Genomic DNA, 18,383 nt, shown 5'->3' on the forward strand with positions numbered 1-18,383 from the left:
ATGTTGGATTGATATTTCTAAAGATCCGATGTTCGCCAACAATAAGAAGATTATTGCGTATTGGGAGCGCATCGCCGATGAATACAACGCATCCAAGCCGGCCGCCTACAAGCGCCAACGGAGTCGCGCACAAGCACTGGAACCAAATAAAGAAACGAGTCAATTTGTTTGCGGGAGAGTACGAAAGTGCGAGAGGAGCGAGGCGCGCGAAGTCCTCGCGGATGTGCGCGGCAAAGCAATCAAGTCGTACATGTCATTGTACGCGACTTCAAGCACTACCGATCCTGGGCGCTTTTGAAAGAGAAGCGAAGTTCGTTGGAAGTGTGTTGCCCGAATCGACGGCTAAGAGGAGGGCGTCGAGCGCACCTTTGATGATTATACAAGGCGGCAGCGCGCATCTCCAATGGACCTCAACCATCCGGTGTTCGAGGATGAGAGTTCCGACAACGATGTCCTCAGGTGTCCTCGGGCATCAAGGCTACCAAGGGGCAAGGGCAAGGCGACATCCTCCACCGCCGCGCCGCATGACCCGCCCCGAGCTTGACCCCAAGCGCGGCACAGCCTACACGGACTTGGTGGCCTCCTCGAGCTATATGACGTTGTTGGACGCATACAATGTCTGATGCGGACGACCAACCGGCTCAAATCCAAGGCATCCAATGGATGATCGATGGGTTGGGACTACTCTAGACTAGCCTTTTTTATATGTAGTGCACTTTTTTTATTTGTAACTTTTTATTGAATTAAGTAAATGTAGGATTTGCTTAATTGTGTTGTTTTTATTTATTTATTTTGCTTGATATATTTGCATAAATTATATAAATACAAAATAAAAGTAAAATGCTTAGAGCGGGGCTTAGGGCGGGCTATAGTTCGCCCCATTGCAGGTGGAAGAGGCGGATGATAAAATGCGTGTGGCGGTGCGTAGGAGGGGCTTAGGGGTGACTATAGTCCACCCTATTGTAAGATGTCCTAATACATAAAAGTAGGAATCGATTCCACTAACTTTTCAACTCACTTTTTATTAGGGATTTATTAGGGAGTAATTTTTTAATCACCATATCTGAATCTTTTGCATCAACTTAGTCAAGATGAATATTGTGCTATAGTTTGAATTTTAAGATTGAATTAGGGACTAGGATAGAGTTGATAGATGTGAAATCGGTGAGTGATGACTAAGAAGGTCCATGGAATTTCTGACTAAAAGGGAAACTGGATTCGCCAAAGTACTTGACTGCCACCTCTACACATTTATGTCAGAATACCCATTTCCATATTGTCAGATGTTTTTTTCATTTTTATATTTATTCTAATCTCCTATTTTCTCTATTTGTTTATTTTTATCTTTATTTTCACGTCATGCTCTGCCACACGCACCAGCTGTGTTATTAGCTGTCATCTTGACCGTTGACTTGTTGTTTCCAATGATATGCGTTCTGTTTTTAATTTCTTTTTTAATTTTATTGAATAATTTCTGTATTTCAAGTAATAGTAAGATTAAAAAATTTGGTCGGAGGATCTTGTCCGCCAAAATTAAAGATATGATATGTTACGAATCTCATTGTTATTAATTGAAATTCAATAAAGAGAATATGAGAGAGACTTGAATTGTAAAAAATCAGTTCCAATGTGAAGGCAAGTTCATCCATCATGATTATATGCATGTTTTGGCTACCTAAACCTTGAACATTACTTGATTATATTTGAATTATGCTAACACCACAGCAAAAAAGTGGTGCAATACTAGATTATTAAGCTCATTGGCTACTTGAATCTTGAATCAATTAAATTGCAAAAATAAGTTTTTGCTACAAGATTTGTACATAAAAAAGTGATGCAACACTACCAAGAGCAAAAATATAAAAATTGATAGCACTGGTCAAAACAGCAAGATTCTACTATATTAGTAATAATTAGCATAGGAAAACTGGGACTAACTAACCCCGAAAAAAATGAGCTTGAGATATTTTAATTGTTTTTTTTTTCAAATACAATCTTGATTACAAACAGAAACCTGAACCAGATCCTTCCTCCCCAAAATTTGCCTTCCACAACTCTGATTCTCAACTCTTTAATCACCAAATTCCTACAAAAGAAAACAAAAAGTGAAGTTAGGGTAGCTGAATAATATGGTACTAAGGCCGATCTCTAATTAATTTACAACAACCATTGTTCAAATAGCAAAATAGAATACGAAAATAGTTTCAATACACCTTAAAACTCATCCTATTTTGAATTTTTGACAAACAAATACATACACCCTCCGTCAGACAAAAGGATTGCACTATTTTCTTTTTATTTCGTCCATGAGAATATGTATTTCTAATTTTATCTTTAATGAGACGAGACTCATTCTATGTTAACAATACTTAATTACTTTGTTTATGAATATCTGTTACTTTATTAATTATGTATTAAAACCTATATTCAATTAAAAGTGGATATTCTGTGGACAAAGTATTTCGAGTATAGAGAATGTTTTTTAGGTTTTGAATTTGATATAAATAATTGAATTATTGATGTGACATACTAAAATGAGTTAGATTTGATATAAATGATTGAAGATTTGTAAATAAAGATAAATTAGAAAGAAAACCTGTGATTGTGAGGTGTGGTCATGATGATGAAAAGAGGAAGCTCTTTTGTCAATAGAGTTGTGAGTGAGCTTCTTAGAGGGAATGTGAGACTTCCTAAGGCCAAGAAAGCCCCTCCACCTAGTGGGATTCTTGGGGGGCGTTGTCGATCTTGATCGTCCTCGTCTTCGTCGTCGTCGTCGTTCTGGAGCTCGTCGCGGAGGGTGGTGGTTTTGCCCTCCTTCAAAGGGAGGAGCCTCCTTTGGAGAAGAGCTCGTCGGCAGACATCATGGAGTAGTTGGTGACGGAGAATTCGAAGTCGGAGGAGACGGGAGCGTCGCGGTAACGAGAATGGGAAAGGGGTCGGGAAAAAGATTCGACGAAGTCGTTGGAGAAGGAGATTCTAGGGCTCATGATGGGAGGAGCCTTGTTCTGCTCTTGGTTGTTGTACATGTCTCCACATTCACTACTCACACCCACACTCACTACTACCACAAACATATGCTGCCAATTTCTCATCCAAATTTAATCAAATTAAAATGTGTTGGATTTTTTTCTCTCTCTAATAAATTTTACAGGGGCCCTCCAGCACTGTTGCACTGCAGCAGTAGATGTTTGTATTTATATCAGATGAGGGGGACCTTTTTTTCTTTTTTATTCAATTCATCTAAGTAAAAATGGATTGATTTATACTCCATTTGTTTTATGTTTACTCTTTGAGAGTTTGTATTTAGTAGGATAAATTAGAGGTGAGGGAATATACCCAATTATCGGACTTATCATACTCAAAAAATGCGAAAATATCTGTTTTTTGGTATACTGCAATTTTCGGTATGATACGTATTGCAAGATTTTAGTACTGTAATCGATATTAATTTTCCTATACCGATTATTCAATATTATACCGTAAATTCTTATGCTATCATGGTATATCAAATCCTTGTGCATACCAAAAAAATCGGTGTATGTTGGACATATTATATAAATATAATATCATATTTATATATTTATATATAAAATAGAATTAAAAATAAACTCTCAGAATATTCTACTTTAATATATTTTTTGTATAAAATAGAATTATTTTGCATAACATATGTCGTATACCGTAAAAGTGCGGTATACTCAATAATGGTAAAGTAAAGGTATAAAATTAACCATCGAATTTTGGTTTGCAATCGGTATACGAAAAATCGTCGATATCGTATGATATTTTGTCATACCTAGACGTCACTCGGTTCATTAGCCGGTTTCGGTTGAACGGCGTTCGTTAAAAATGTGGAACTGAACCGCCCGCCTAGGGTCGAGCGTTCCGTTCCGGTTCGGTTCGATCACGTTCCAAGCGGTTCAAAACCGGCGGTTTCGACGAGTTCCGGGCGGTTCGTGGCGGTTCGGTTGGACCGCCGGTTCAATGCGAAATTATTTATATATTTTTTTAATTTTATTCCGGTATAGTTTTAATTGTAGAGTTGTAGTTGTAATTGTAGTCTTGTACTATCGAATAAATAAATAAAACGAGAATGACAATTGACAAAGGGTGGGTTTTCGACATTGGAGTTGGAACAATTGGAATTTTAGTGAAACAATCATACAATCATACAAATTTGAACGATATAGAATGTCGATATTACAAATACAAATGTTGAAAATTGAAATTACAAAAGAATCAAAAACTTAAATAAAAAAAGTTGAAGTAAAAAACAATAAATTATAAAGTAAATAGATAAGATATATATAGATTTTCTTAGTCAAGGAGATGTTTTAAATTAAATTGAGGATACTTTAAATTCAACCTTAATTGTTGAGTTTAATTTTAACCATCAACAATCATGGTAGAATTTCAAAAAGTCTCCGGTTTAGTTTTATAGAAGTCTTCTTCACCGATTAGAGTATATACAAATACAATTAGGAAATTTGTTTTTGATATTTTAAAGTTGAAACAAATTGAAAAAAAAAAAAAATAAAGGAAAATGACTTGGGCCCCACTTAAATTTAAAATTTAAGTTGGGAGAACTAATCCCAGAAACCGCGGTTTCATCACCCTACGCCTGTATGCCTATACCTAAACCCGAAAAGCTAGAACCGGAATTCGACCGGCGTTACGGTTCTTGATTTTTCGCAACCTCGAACGCCCGCCTAAAGCCGACTTATCCGTTCCGAACCGCCACCGCGTTCCGTTTCATTCCAAACCGCCCTACGGTTCCGGGCCGGGTTTGGACGGGCCGTTCGGTTTGGTGAAGTCTAGTCATACCGTAGTTTTCGATGCAGATGTGGTATAACATACGTCACGATCAACCCCTAAGTTAAATAGTATCTATATAGTATGAGCAAATGAAATACTTATGAAACTGAAATGAAAATTAAACATGAGAAAGAATAGAGGAAAGAAATTAAAAAATTATTTTTTTATTATAAATGAAAAAACTTAACTCCAAAATTCAATAAAGGTAATTTTTGGGAACGAATAAAATTGATGAGTGAGAAAAAATACCTTCGCTCTTTCAAAGTTTCAGTTTCCCTCTTAATTTTTGCTCATTAAGAAAAAAATTTAATTTAAAAATTATTTTAATTTATGTTTTGGTTGGAACTTTATTCAATCTAATGAATGGCATAGAAGAAAAAAGTGGGAGATTATCAAAAGTCTTGGCTCCACATCTAAAAAAGAATTCATTTTTAGTTTTTAAATTGCCTTGGGTATGTTGGAATAAATTGGAAGATGGGAGAATTGAGGCAGTTTGACTAGGGTTATAGCTGTATAAGAAGATGTGAGGGGGTTTTTGTTTGTCGTGAGGTAAAACCCAAGACCATATCTTGGCAGAGGCATTAACCCTTGACTCAGTCATACGTTTGTGTTACATTAAACCAAAACAAACGGTTACATAAATCATAATTGAGCATAAATATTAAATATTTAGTTCTTCAATGAATCCTCCGTCGTATCCCCAATTTCCCATTGGCTATTTATTCCAAATAATCATACTCCCCCCACGTCTCAATTAAGTCGAAATTTTTTTTTGGATATCCTATATGTCGAGTCATTCAAAAAATATATATATAAATATTATCTTTTTTTTTTATTTAATTATTTTTCTTCTTTTAGTACTTTTTCTTTCTTTTGCTTTCCCAAAACAATTTTTAATTCCCGAACATAAAATTTTTATCAACTTAATTGGGAAAGAGAAGATTAAAAAATAACGATAAAGAGAAGAATAAAGTTGACTCAACAAGAAATGAAACGATAAAATGATGGAAAATAAGAAGAAGAAGATGGAAGTGTTATGATTTAGACTAATTCTTGGAACCTATGAACCTTTTGCAAAACAAAGAAGACAACTCACACCAATTTTCTCCAAAGAAGGAACCTAATGCCTCCACAAAACTAGCAACACAAGAACTAGAATTGCATATCCTAACATTTAATCTAAACCCAATAATAGATTGAAATGCAACCACAAGAGATTTTGGATAAAATCGTCAAAGATGAAGATGGATGCTCAACAATTCTTGGAGATCAGAGCTAGGCAAGAGAAGACTAAATATTACACAACAATTCATCCTTGGGTTTTGTTTGCTTTTTCTTTACGTTTTGTACTTTAATCTATAGTTTTTGCTATTTGTCTATGAGTAACTAAACTATAAGAATTCTTGGATGTGTTAGTTACTTCTATTGGTTTATATCATTCCAGTTTTTAATATCCGTTTTGTTCATTACATACTTCAATTTTAAGTGTGATAATGCTTCATGTCTGAGTGACACATTCTGTGATAATTTATTGACTTGCAAAGTAATCGAGAAATGATTTGCATGTTAGAAGAGCTTATTTGACGTTACAATTAATTCCTCTTAAAATGGTACTTTTAATTGAGAGTAGGAACAGTTTGAGTATTATGTGCTTTTGGGAGTTGCTAATCTAGGATTGACGACCCTAATGTGTGATCTACTTTGTGTCGCATGAGCAATATTTATGTGACTCGTTCTAATAAAGCGCGAACTGTGCTAGGGTATCATAACTGTGGTTTGTATAAACCATTGTGAAAGCTCTATCCTTTGAATTCCACCTCTTTGCCTGATTTAACTTCTTTTTTATTTATTTTTCTTTCTAGTTAATTATTGGACCCCAATCAACACATACAAATAAATTTTTAATGATACTAAATCTTGAAGCATATCGAATATGCAGTTCCACATTTTCTTTTGCAGCCCCATGAATCTGGGCAGTGTTAAAAATCGGACCGGATGATACGCTTGGATTTTGCAGTGTTTTAAGGCCTTTATTTGGTATGTTTTGAGTGTCAAAGTTGCACTACAAATCCATTATTTGCATATTTTATCTAAGTTGGTATTTTGACGTACTTTGTGAGAAATGTGCAAAATAGAGCCTAAAAAGATAGCACAAAGTCAAAGTTGAAAATTTGGAGTTTTCGAGCCAGCCAGCAGTCCGCTCCATCTTATCAAGTGACCGCTGGCCGTCATCGACCGCTGCCCCTGTAGCGGCCTGCTTCGGAAAATAGAGCTGAGAAGATGAACACGCCCAACAACAGTTGGGAAGTGCGCAACGACCATTGATTTAGATCCAGTAGCTATGGGATGATTGTCAGCGACACCTGAAACAAGTGCAACGACCACTGATTTAGATCGAATAGTTGCGGAATGATTTCCAGCGACTGCTGAACAAAGTGCAGCGGCCCTATGAGAAAACGCAGCGCACAAAAATTGCCCTATTTTCTCTCCAAGACTTATCATACTATGTTGAAAATTTACCATATCATGACACGACTTGGAGGCTATAAATACCCCTTTAAGCTTCATCAAAGGAACCTTTTGGTAAATATTTTCCAGATCATAATATTTGAGAGTTTCTTCCACTGTTTATCATTGCTTAAGGAGTTTGAAGAGTGGATTCAAGAGAAGATCAAAATTACAAAATTTAACCTTTGGATTCTATTGTTATAGTTCTTTTGTTTTCTATGTTTTTCCTACAAACTACGTGTTTAGATTATTCCATTATGTGTAACTAAACTCATATTATTTTAGGAATGTGTTAGTAACGACTTTGGTTTATACAATTCCTATTTATATAATATTCATTTTGTTCATTACTTTGCTTCTATTCTAAGTGTTGGATAATGCTTCATGTTTGAGTGACACATTCTATGATGATTTATTGACGTGTAATATAATCGTAAGAGGAGGTTTGCATGTTAGAAGAGCTTAGTCGACGTCACAATTAATTCCCCTTGAAATGGTACTGTTAATTGAGAGCAAAAATATTAGGAGTCTTAGGAGCCTTTAAGAGTTACAAATTTAGGGTTGACGCCCCTAGTGTATGTGATATACTTTGTGCCGCATGGACAATATTTATGTGACTCGTTCTGGTAATGTATTAACTGTGCTAGATTGATGTAGTTGGAACTAGTATAGACCTTAACTGTGAAAGCACATCCCCGGAATTCCCTTATCCCATCTATTTTATCTCTGTGATTTTATCTACAATTGTTTACTTGCTTTCGTAATTGTACAAGTTTTTACTTTTCAAAACCAAAATCTCTTGTTTTTCCAAATAGTAAAAGAAATTTAGTAGAAGGTAGATAATCTGTGACAATTTTCCTTGTGATCTATATCTGGTGCCAACCTTTGGTTATACTATATATACTATGTATACTTGTAGATTTATTTAGTGTTAATAAAAAGTACATCAAGTTTTTTGCGCCTTTGTTGGGGATAACTTTCATGTTTCGTGATTGATATCTTTCAACATATTATTTTGCTAATTTGGATTTTATTGCCTTCTGTTTTTATTTTTTGTTTTTATTTTTTTTTGTTTCCTACATGTGTGCATGCGAACGCGTTCAGTGAAGTACATCTTAGAACCTATTGATCAGTAGGTTGAAAAGACTCGTAGAAAAATCAAAAGTGATCTAAGAAATATGGGAGACAACACCCGAGCAGAGATCAAATTGTTGCGATGACTGGTGCAACAACTGTTGGATGAAAAGGCTGCGGAGAAGGTGACCAGAGAGGAGCAGGATTGGAAGAACATGGAGATAGTGCCCCTGAGGGTCCTCGTATAGATGCAAACAACTTCGAGTTGTGGATGCCCCTTATTCAGAGAGTGGAACCTTACCCTTTTGCCGGGAGAGCCACCAGGGATGCAAACCGTCATCTCGTGGAAATTGCAAATACTCTCAAGCTGAATGGTGTCGAGGATGACGCCATAATGGTACGACTCTTTGCCTTTTCATTAATAGATTTTGCTAAAGAGTGGTACGAGTGTCTCCACATGGAAGAACATAGTAGCGCTCTTCCTCGACAAGTACTATAGGAGTTACAAATCTAGGATTGACGCCCCTAGTGTATGTGATCTATTTTTTGCCCCATAGACAATATTTATGTGACTCGTTCTAGTAAAGTACAAATTGTGCTAGGGTATTGTAGTTGGAACTTGTATATACCATAATTGTTAAAGCACATCACTTTTATCTTGGTGATTTCATCTGCAATTGTTTACTTGCTTTCGTTATTTTACAAGTTTTTACTTTTCAAAACCAAAATTTTTTGTTTTTCTAAATAGTAGAAGAAGCTTAGTAGAAGATAGGCAATCTGTGATAGTTTTTCCGTGTTCGATATCCGGTACTGACCTTTGGCTATACTATATATACTCTGTAAATTAGCAGGTTTATTTAATGCTGATAAAAAGTGCATCATTGTACTCTGAGAAGTGATGTTTGGTCAAGTTCGATTCACACATTTAAACCAACTGACTTGTGTGTTCTTTTGAACCGAGAGAACTAGCCGGTCACGTTGTGAAATGACGAAAGATTCGACTAGTTTTTGAATTTTCCATGTTTCTCTAAATATATACTCCTTGAGACGAACTTTTGACATGTGAACTTATACGAGAGACTTTATCACTGCACCACAAGGTAATGTGTTATATATTGGAGAATATTACATAATTAATCAATTAAAACATAAGATGGAAAAAATGGCAAAGCTCTTTTATCGATACCAAATAATGCAGTGTATAATTTTTGCCAACAATGTGTTAAAGTGGAGAGAACCTGAAAAACGAAATTACTCATGAAAATATATAGATCAATAGATCTCTAAACTCAAATGGTCTTAAATTAGTTGTAGTTAGCAATTAAGAGGTGAGTTAGCAATTGATCATAATTCCATATCCACATAATTTAAATAAATTTTGCAAAATGGTCTGATACATAACTATTTTTATTTATAAATTATACTTCCTCCGTCTATTTGTAGTAGAGGTGTTTTATTTTGAGCCATCTTTTTAAAAAAATGATAGTAATAAATCCCGCTTTAGCAGTCCCGGTTGAGTTGGGCACATGTTTTAAGGAGAGTTTGAGTGTGTATTAAATAAATATGGTAGTGGATGTTGGGACCCACATTTTTTTAACAATTTTACATTTAAAACACTTTTTCTAATGCTTATTTTCGGCTGTTACTATCACTAATTAGAATTTTTTTTTAACTTAGCAATATTAACATTAATGATATTTTAATTTCTGTAGAGATACACCCAATTCAGTATATCACCAAACAAAAAAAAAAGAACGACCAAAGGAAGAGGGGTAGAAGATAATTTGGAAATCAAGCTCTGAATCAAACAATCAAAATTAAAATTTAGAATCTGTCCAAAACTAACAAGCAAATTTCGTCAACAAAGTGAAACAAAAGTGGCTTTTTAATTTCTGTAAACACACCAAAATTCCAAAACCCTGTGGACTGGACAAACAAAGAGGATTAAATTCAAATCCAGGCCGTGGTGAAATCGGCAAAGAATGCCGGCGGATTATTAGTGTGGGCGGTGACATGAGCGTAGGTGGAAGCGCTGCCGCTGAAGAGCTCCGGGTCGGAGTGCAGTAGGCCTCTGTTGGTCGAACGACACCGGGCTGGTCGAGTCCAGGGGCGAGAGACTGTCGTCGCTGCCGTTTAAGGGGCAGTTGGATTTGAGGGAGGAGTAAACACAGGGTTCCAGATCTAGGGTTACCAAGGAAGGGGGCGCACAGTAGAGAGAGAGAGATGAGGGGAATGTGAAAGGTTTTTCTTTTAATTGGGTTTTGTATTTAGTTGTTTAGTTGATTTTAAAATTAGAATAAAGTCATTTTTTAATGCACTGAGTTCAACCGGGACTCCTAAAGCGGGACGCCCGATATTGTCCAACCGGGACTGCTAAAGCGGGACGGAGGGAGTACTATTAAAGTAGAGAGAAAGTAAAGTGAGAGAGAATAATATATATAAGACTCTTTCCTATATTATTCTCTCTCTTACTTTACTTTGCATATTTCTCACAAAATATGTCAAAATAATAAAATATACTATAAAATATGCAATTTAAGAACTTAATTTGCATGATTATCATTCAAAACGGGGAAATATAGCCTTAAAACATGTAAAATCCGTGTTTATATAGACCCAATGAGCTCTAATTCGGGCTATTTATTACCTTTTGAGGCCACAATTGTTACCAAATCAGAGCAAAAGCCTCCAAGTCTATAAATACTCCTTATTGAAAGGCATCCAATTGCTCCATAGCCTTAGTCCAGTCTATAGTTCAAAATCATCTATCTTCTACACATAATTTACATTCATCCACAATTATTCTAGAAGATGCAATCCGTGTAAGAAAAGACCGAAGACTTCAAGATTCAACATTGGTTTTATCTATTTCTTTCATGTCTGTTCATTACTTAAATACTATTTGTACTGCTTGTCTATGAGTAGCTAACTCTAAGAATTCTAGGGATTTAGAAGTAACACATTTAATTTCAGTTTTTATCAACCAAAACTTTTATTACTTTGTCCAATTGTAGCGGATAATAATGCTTATGGTTATTTAACAAACACCGAATGTATAATTTAACGATATGTGGAAAATTTGAGAGAGAATCCATACACAAGTTGATAACACTATAGTCCATATCCTTAAAAAGGTAAACCTAAGAGTTGAGGCTTTTTAAGGACCTTATAAACCATTTAGAGTTACTTGCTATTTATTGAGACCTTAAGCTAAGTAATCTACTTTCTCTACAGATCTTGGAGTTTCCAAATTATTTTCTACTACTTCACTCATAAGTTCATCCAACTTCCATAGGATCCCTTATGAGAATGATTACGTGATTTGTCCTAGTAACTTTGTTGTCATGAGTTTGATGATGAACTATTCATTGATAACTAATGTTTTAAAATCAATATCCTTAGAATTCCCTTCTTCACCTGATCTGCATTATTTACTTTTGTTTTATTTCTCATTTATTTACTTAAAATCTAGTTTTAATATGCTAAAACGTCGCCTCTACAAATAGTATATGACGTTTATTATATAATAGACAGTTTCCAATTCTATTCCCCATGTTCAGTATCCCATTTGGTTATACTATAGCTACACTGTGAACTTGAAGTTAGTTTCAACGCTAATAAAAATGACATTATTTATCAATCCTCAAACTTAATTATTAGTTTGTCCCTAAACAAAACACGAGAGAAACTTAAAAGATACACTAATACTAAAATACTAGACTTCATCGTTGCCTTAGAAAATGTGGATAGTAACAAGTTCAACAAAATAAATCCCATCAAGTACAGCTATTGGTGAACTTTTATTACTGATTCGTTAAACACCTTGAAGTATATACTCTCACAATCGTAAATATGTGTACTTAAAACTCTTACTCTCAAAATGTATATAGACAAAATGTACGCTCTCCGATCATACAACATATTTAAATAATATGACTAATAATGACAAAAATCTTTAATCATATAAAAATAATAAAAACTCCTACTACTTTCATTTAGCACTAATCCAACACTTTAAATTTCATTTATTTTTCTTCTCACTTTCCACTTCCATCACTTTTTCTATTTCCTTTTCGTTCTCTTGACCTTCAACTTCCTTGACTTTTTCTATTTGCTTTTCATTCTCTTTTCAAGTTTTCTTTTTGTTTTTGGGTTTTGTGCTTTTTATTCTTTTATGAGCATCTAATATTTTTTCCATTTTGTATACATCTATTCCTTTTGGATTAAAGCTCAACTTCTAAAACCACTTTTACTTCTTTTTTCCTAATCTCCTTATTTCTTTAATTCTCTTTCCAAAATATTCTGTATTTCTTATGAGTGTTTGAATATCACATTCTCATTGTTTGGCTTCTAAAACATGCTTTAAATCTAAAAAATGTTTGACAATAAGAATTATGTGAATAAGGTTGAATTTAGTTATGAAAGAGGGCCTAACCTCCATCTATAATCCTTTAAATTACCACGTATAATTTTGCAGTCGAGGAACAAGTTGCAGAAACATCTACACAATTGTAGATAAATCACACTAGCTATAAACTTTACTAGTTCAATCTCACAAGGTGTGTGATTCAAATCAAAGTTAAAGCGTGATTCAAGTTATAGAAACAACTGCACAAAATGAAAGTTATAGAAACAATTACACAAATGTCAAGCAAGTAATAGTTCAAATCTCACAAGGTTAAAACATGATTCAAGGCAATCAAGTAGTAATTCACTACTTATACACATTTTTACTAAACTTTTCAAGTCATTAGTCAAAAAGAACTCGAAATATGGAAGAATTTAATCATCATAAAATCCCTAAGGACACGAATTCTCTAAAATCTCTATACGCTCCATTAAGACTTCTTTCTTTGGATTTATTCAAATCAAAACAAAAACAACTAAAGCTAACTAAAAACACTAAAACTAAATCAACTAAACAAATAAAAAAACTCCAACAAAAAAAAAATTAAGTAAAATTATTTTAATAAAATAAATTCATGGTCCACCAGTTCATCCCCAAAATTAATTAAAACCACGTAAAGAATAAGTTTATAAAGTCAACTGGAATATGAGAAAAAAAAAAAAAAAAAAACTAACTTCAAAAAACCAAATCGACTCTGCCTCTGCCCTCTAGTGTGCATAGACTCTTCTTTAAAAAAAATAGGCATAATTGTGTACACCCAATTTAACTCACTTATAATTTTTATTCACTAAAATTTTTATTATCAAATAATACATAAACTTTATTGATATCACTATGGATGCTAGACAACAAGAGTCTCTCCTTCGACATGAGCCATGGATTGATTGGGGTCCAGAATTAGACATACGACACCACGTGGAGTTAATAGAGTTCGATGGCCTTTCGAGGATGAGAGGAAAAGAGAATTCTCGGATTTGAGGCCAAATCCTTTCCAAAATGTGGAGGATGATAGGATCATGGGAGACGCGCGTCAAAGGTTTCAGCTACAACTGGATTCCAATAGTAACTGACCTATCGAGATGACGTCCAACCGCTCTTTAAAGACCACTAATGTCTTCGTCTTCGAAAGAGCTTGGCGTGAGTACCTTGCACGCCTCAATCGTAGTCCGGTGGAGAGAGTTCTGGCCTTTTTACGAAAGCCGCGCATTGAAGGCAGGTGACTCCAGAGAGAACGCGCGACCGGGCGAAATGAGGCAAGAAAAACGCCCGGTCGGTCGGGCGTTTTGTACGTTTTTTGCGAATCCAGACAGAAAGTTCACCCTAGTCGGGTGAAATGAAGCATAAGGATCGTCCGGGTGGGCGTTTGGCGCTGTATGGCCGAATTTATCCATTTTAAAGCTTTTTCTTTGGTTTTCAACCCTACCTATATATACTCATTGTGAGACTTTCAAATCTACTTTGTTGATGAATGTTGAATGTAAAAAAGCTTCTATGGAGCATCTCATTTGTCAGATTTTACCCGATTTATACTTGTAGGTTGTTTGATTTCATCTTTTAGATTATGTCAAGTAAAGGTATGCACTTATGGTTTGTGCATCCATAGGGTAATGGAGACAATGGAGTGCTTGCCTTTGTGAATGTAGCCTAAAGTTGCCCTCATCCTTTTGCGAGATGTCTTAGGTCCCAAGGAGGGCTCCTCCCTCTGCACCTTCTTTCTTTTTTCTAATCTCCCCATCAAATCATTTTGGCTAATTTTTATGACTTGGCCCACCCTATTCTTTTTGTTTGTGTTGATATTGGGGTCAAACATTATTAGGGAAAATATTTGGAATATAGAAGGATTTATTGACAAAGATCCTCATCATTTATTGGTACTCTCTTCGTCCCAACTCAAGTGATTGATTTTTTTTTTACCGTTGTTTTGCGAAGATGATAATAAATAGTTAAAGTGGAGAGAAAGTAAAGTAAGAGATAGAATAATATAGAAGAGAGTCATATATATATTATTCTACTCCTTCCATCCCCAAAAAGTATGAACTTTGAATTCAGCACGAGTTTTAATAAATAAGGAGAAAAGTAAGAGAGAAAGGGCAGTGGAAATAATGTTAGTGGAGAGTAGGGTTCATATTATTATAATAGTATAAGTGTTAATAGTAATGGTATAAGTTCTAAATAAAATGATGTGTATGGGTAGTATGTTGTTTGAATTTTCAGAATTAGAAAGTTCATACTCCATCCGTCCCACAAAAGATGTCACACTTTCCTTTTTAGTTTGTCCCACAAAAGATGTCACATTTCCCTTTTTGGAAAAAGTTCTCTCTAACATGAATATAAAAATTATATTTTCTCTCTCCATTTAACACACAAAAACAAAAGCCTCCTAAAATCTCGTGTCAGTCCCACAAGTGTGACATCTTTTGTGGGGCGGAGGGAGTATTTCTAATGTATTTTTTTAGTGACTTAAATAATAGTTCATACTCATTGGGGATGGAGTGAGTATTAATTATTTTACTTTATCTCCACTTCATTTTCCTTAACCCCGTGCTGAAAAACAATCAATCACTTGAGATGGCAGATGGAGCAATAACTTTTGACATAGTTGTCGATTCTGAACGAGTGAACTCTAAAAAGTCCCTAGATAAGGTAGTTTGCGTATTTCAGTATCTGATAAAAGAAAACATATCATTAGAGATTTTCGGACAAAAACTTATTTATGTTTAAGGTACTTTTGCACTATTATCGGGCATTTTGCCATTTCTATCATTTTTAAAAGGGATATTTAGTGTGTTTCCATAATTTCTATCCTTTTTTAAAAGGGATATATGGATATTTAGTGATATTTGTCTCATCCCTCTCGCTTTTCATAATTTCTTCCCTTTCTTAACATTATGTATTTTCTTATTTATCTTTCTCATTCTTCATTTATTCATAATTTAATTTAGTTTGACGATATATTAAATGCACACATTAAAAATAATAAGAATAACTTTAATAATACTTATATGGGAAATTGGTCCCCAATATCGTGAACTTTGCACAAATTTTGGTTTTTCCTATAAACTTTCAAATTAGTACCATAAATCATAAATTTTCAGATTGGTATGCCCCAATAATCCAAGAATCTTTGAAGAAATTCCCTAATATGCGTTCCTCGGGTTTGTGAAAGAGAGAAACAAGATTTTGTGTTTTAACTTTTGTAGCGCAGCGTCATATGTGTGTGTTTCTAATTAAATTTTTTGTATTTTATTAAATTTGTTTTGTTTTCTTTGCTCTTAGAGTTCTATTTTGTTAAATAAAAGTAATTGTGTTTAATATTCCAAATAGATATGCCAACATGACATGCCACTTATAAGAGTTCTCTGCCAAATAGGATTCAAAATGCCATATAAGCAGTCGGATTTTACTCTTGACCCGCCATGAGAAATATCACACCGATCTAAGAGTTCATGATTTATGGTACTAATTTAAAAGTTCATAGAAAAAACCAAAATTTGTGCAAAGTTCATGATATTAGGGACCAATTTCCCTACTTATACATATAGCGGCGTTAGAGTAACAATCATTTTTAAAATGACAACATACCACCAATCCTCGAGCTGCAATATACATTAGTAGGCATTGTAGATTAATTTCTGCATATTGCATTTTAAATATAGACGGATTGTATTATAGATTATTTAGTTTTGAATCATAGACAATTTTGTTTACAATGCAAAATAAATTATCTATAAATGCAATTTGAATACATACATAATGCAAATTAAATAATCAATGTCTAAAATAAAATATTATAAATATTTTGTTCACAAGCATTTTCAAACGCAAGTTTTGAGACAATGATGTTCAATGAGTTAAGTGAATAGAAAATAAAATAGAAATTGAGATGGCGTTGCGAAAAAAACGTTCATTGTGGAAAGATATACTAATAATATATATTTCTCATATACCTTCTAAAAATGTTATTATATCTTCTTAAAAATTAATGAACTCTAAAAAAAATTATTAATGAACAAACTCCAAAAGAAGAATTTAAAGTCAAAGGGCGAACAGGTATAATTATTATTTTTAATTAAAAATAGGTAAATATAATACTTCCTCTATCCCATAATAGCATGAGATTTTAGAAGATGTTGTTTTATGTATAAGGTAGAGAGAGAAAATAGTATATATATTTATATTAATCGAAAGACTCATGCACGAAAATTAGCTCGAAACATAACTACAACCTCGGATCCACGACTCCGGATAAGAAAAACACTTAGAAATTAAAAGCAACGACTAGATCTTCACAAGGTACTTCAAAAGCAACAAAGATAAATGTTTGCGACAAATCCAACGACAGACAGTAAAGATTAAACTAGAAAGCAAGATAACGATTGTTTTTGCCACTCCGGACGGTGATCTTGCTATACTACTACGGCAAAGCCGGCGGAACGGTGGATTGATGACTTCTCCTAGAGACTCTTGGACGTCAAGTGACCATAGCCGTGGCGAGGAACGAGAGATTGGATAATCTTGAAAGACCGATCTTCTAGAGAGAATTCTACTAAGTGTGTTTGAGAACCGAGAACTTGGAACTCCCAACCGAACTCCAAAAAGCGAACTCCTTCTCTCTCTCCAAGTGGCTTCTTTTATAGGGAGGCTTGCCCTTACTTTTAGGGTAGACTTTCTACGTTTTGACTTTTCGCCCTTGTAAAGATCATCCCACTATCCTTCTTCTCCATCTCGAGCCTTTTCCCCGGCATATCCTGTCGATTGCACCCTCCTTAGCGCCCTTGTCACTTAGTCACAGAATCGTCTCCTCGATTTGGATCCAACCCGCAACTTGAGCAAGTTTTGGGGAATAAGACATGCATTTCCCCGAAATCGACCAAGAAGCAGAATCGACTTATCGATTGTATTAGGGGACGGAGGATACTTCTTTCTTTTTATCTTCCATCTCTCCATTTATCCTTTCCCTTTCCCCTTAGAGATAATAAAAATATTCTCCCTCCGTCCGTAAAATGTTGTCCAGTTTACTATTTTGTCCTCCATGAAAAGTTGTCACTTTGTTTTATTTCTATTTTTGGTAAATGAGCTCAATTTTCACAACTCTTTCACTCATATTTTATTATAAAATTGCTATAAATGTGGGACCTCAATTCCCATAAATATTTTCAACTCACTTGTCTCCATATTTTTTTAAAATCTGTCATGAACTTGACAATATTTTATAGACGGAGGGAGAACTATATTACTACTCCCCGGCCATCTAATAAGAGTCTATTTTATTTTGGCACGTCTTAAAGAAGTAGAGAAAGTGGATTAATAAGTTAATAGAATTATCCTTATATATATTATTTTATAATAATAAAATATAAGTAAAACAAGTTGGTGAAATATAAGTAAAGTCTTTTTACGTTTACGATAAAAGTGAAACATTTAATTTTAAATTTGAGACGGACATAAATGACATATTAAGACTCTTAATTCATATTGAAACTGCCTAAAAAATATTTTTCCCTCAGAAGATGAAACTCCATGGCAATAATAATTTATGCAACTTTATTTTATATGAAGGGGAAAAAAGAAGAGAATG

The sequence above is a fragment of the Salvia hispanica genome, chromosome 1 (assembly GCF_023119035.1).
Source record: "Salvia hispanica cultivar TCC Black 2014 chromosome 1, UniMelb_Shisp_WGS_1.0, whole genome shotgun sequence".
NCBI lineage: Eukaryota > Viridiplantae > Streptophyta > Magnoliopsida > Lamiales > Lamiaceae > Salvia > Salvia hispanica.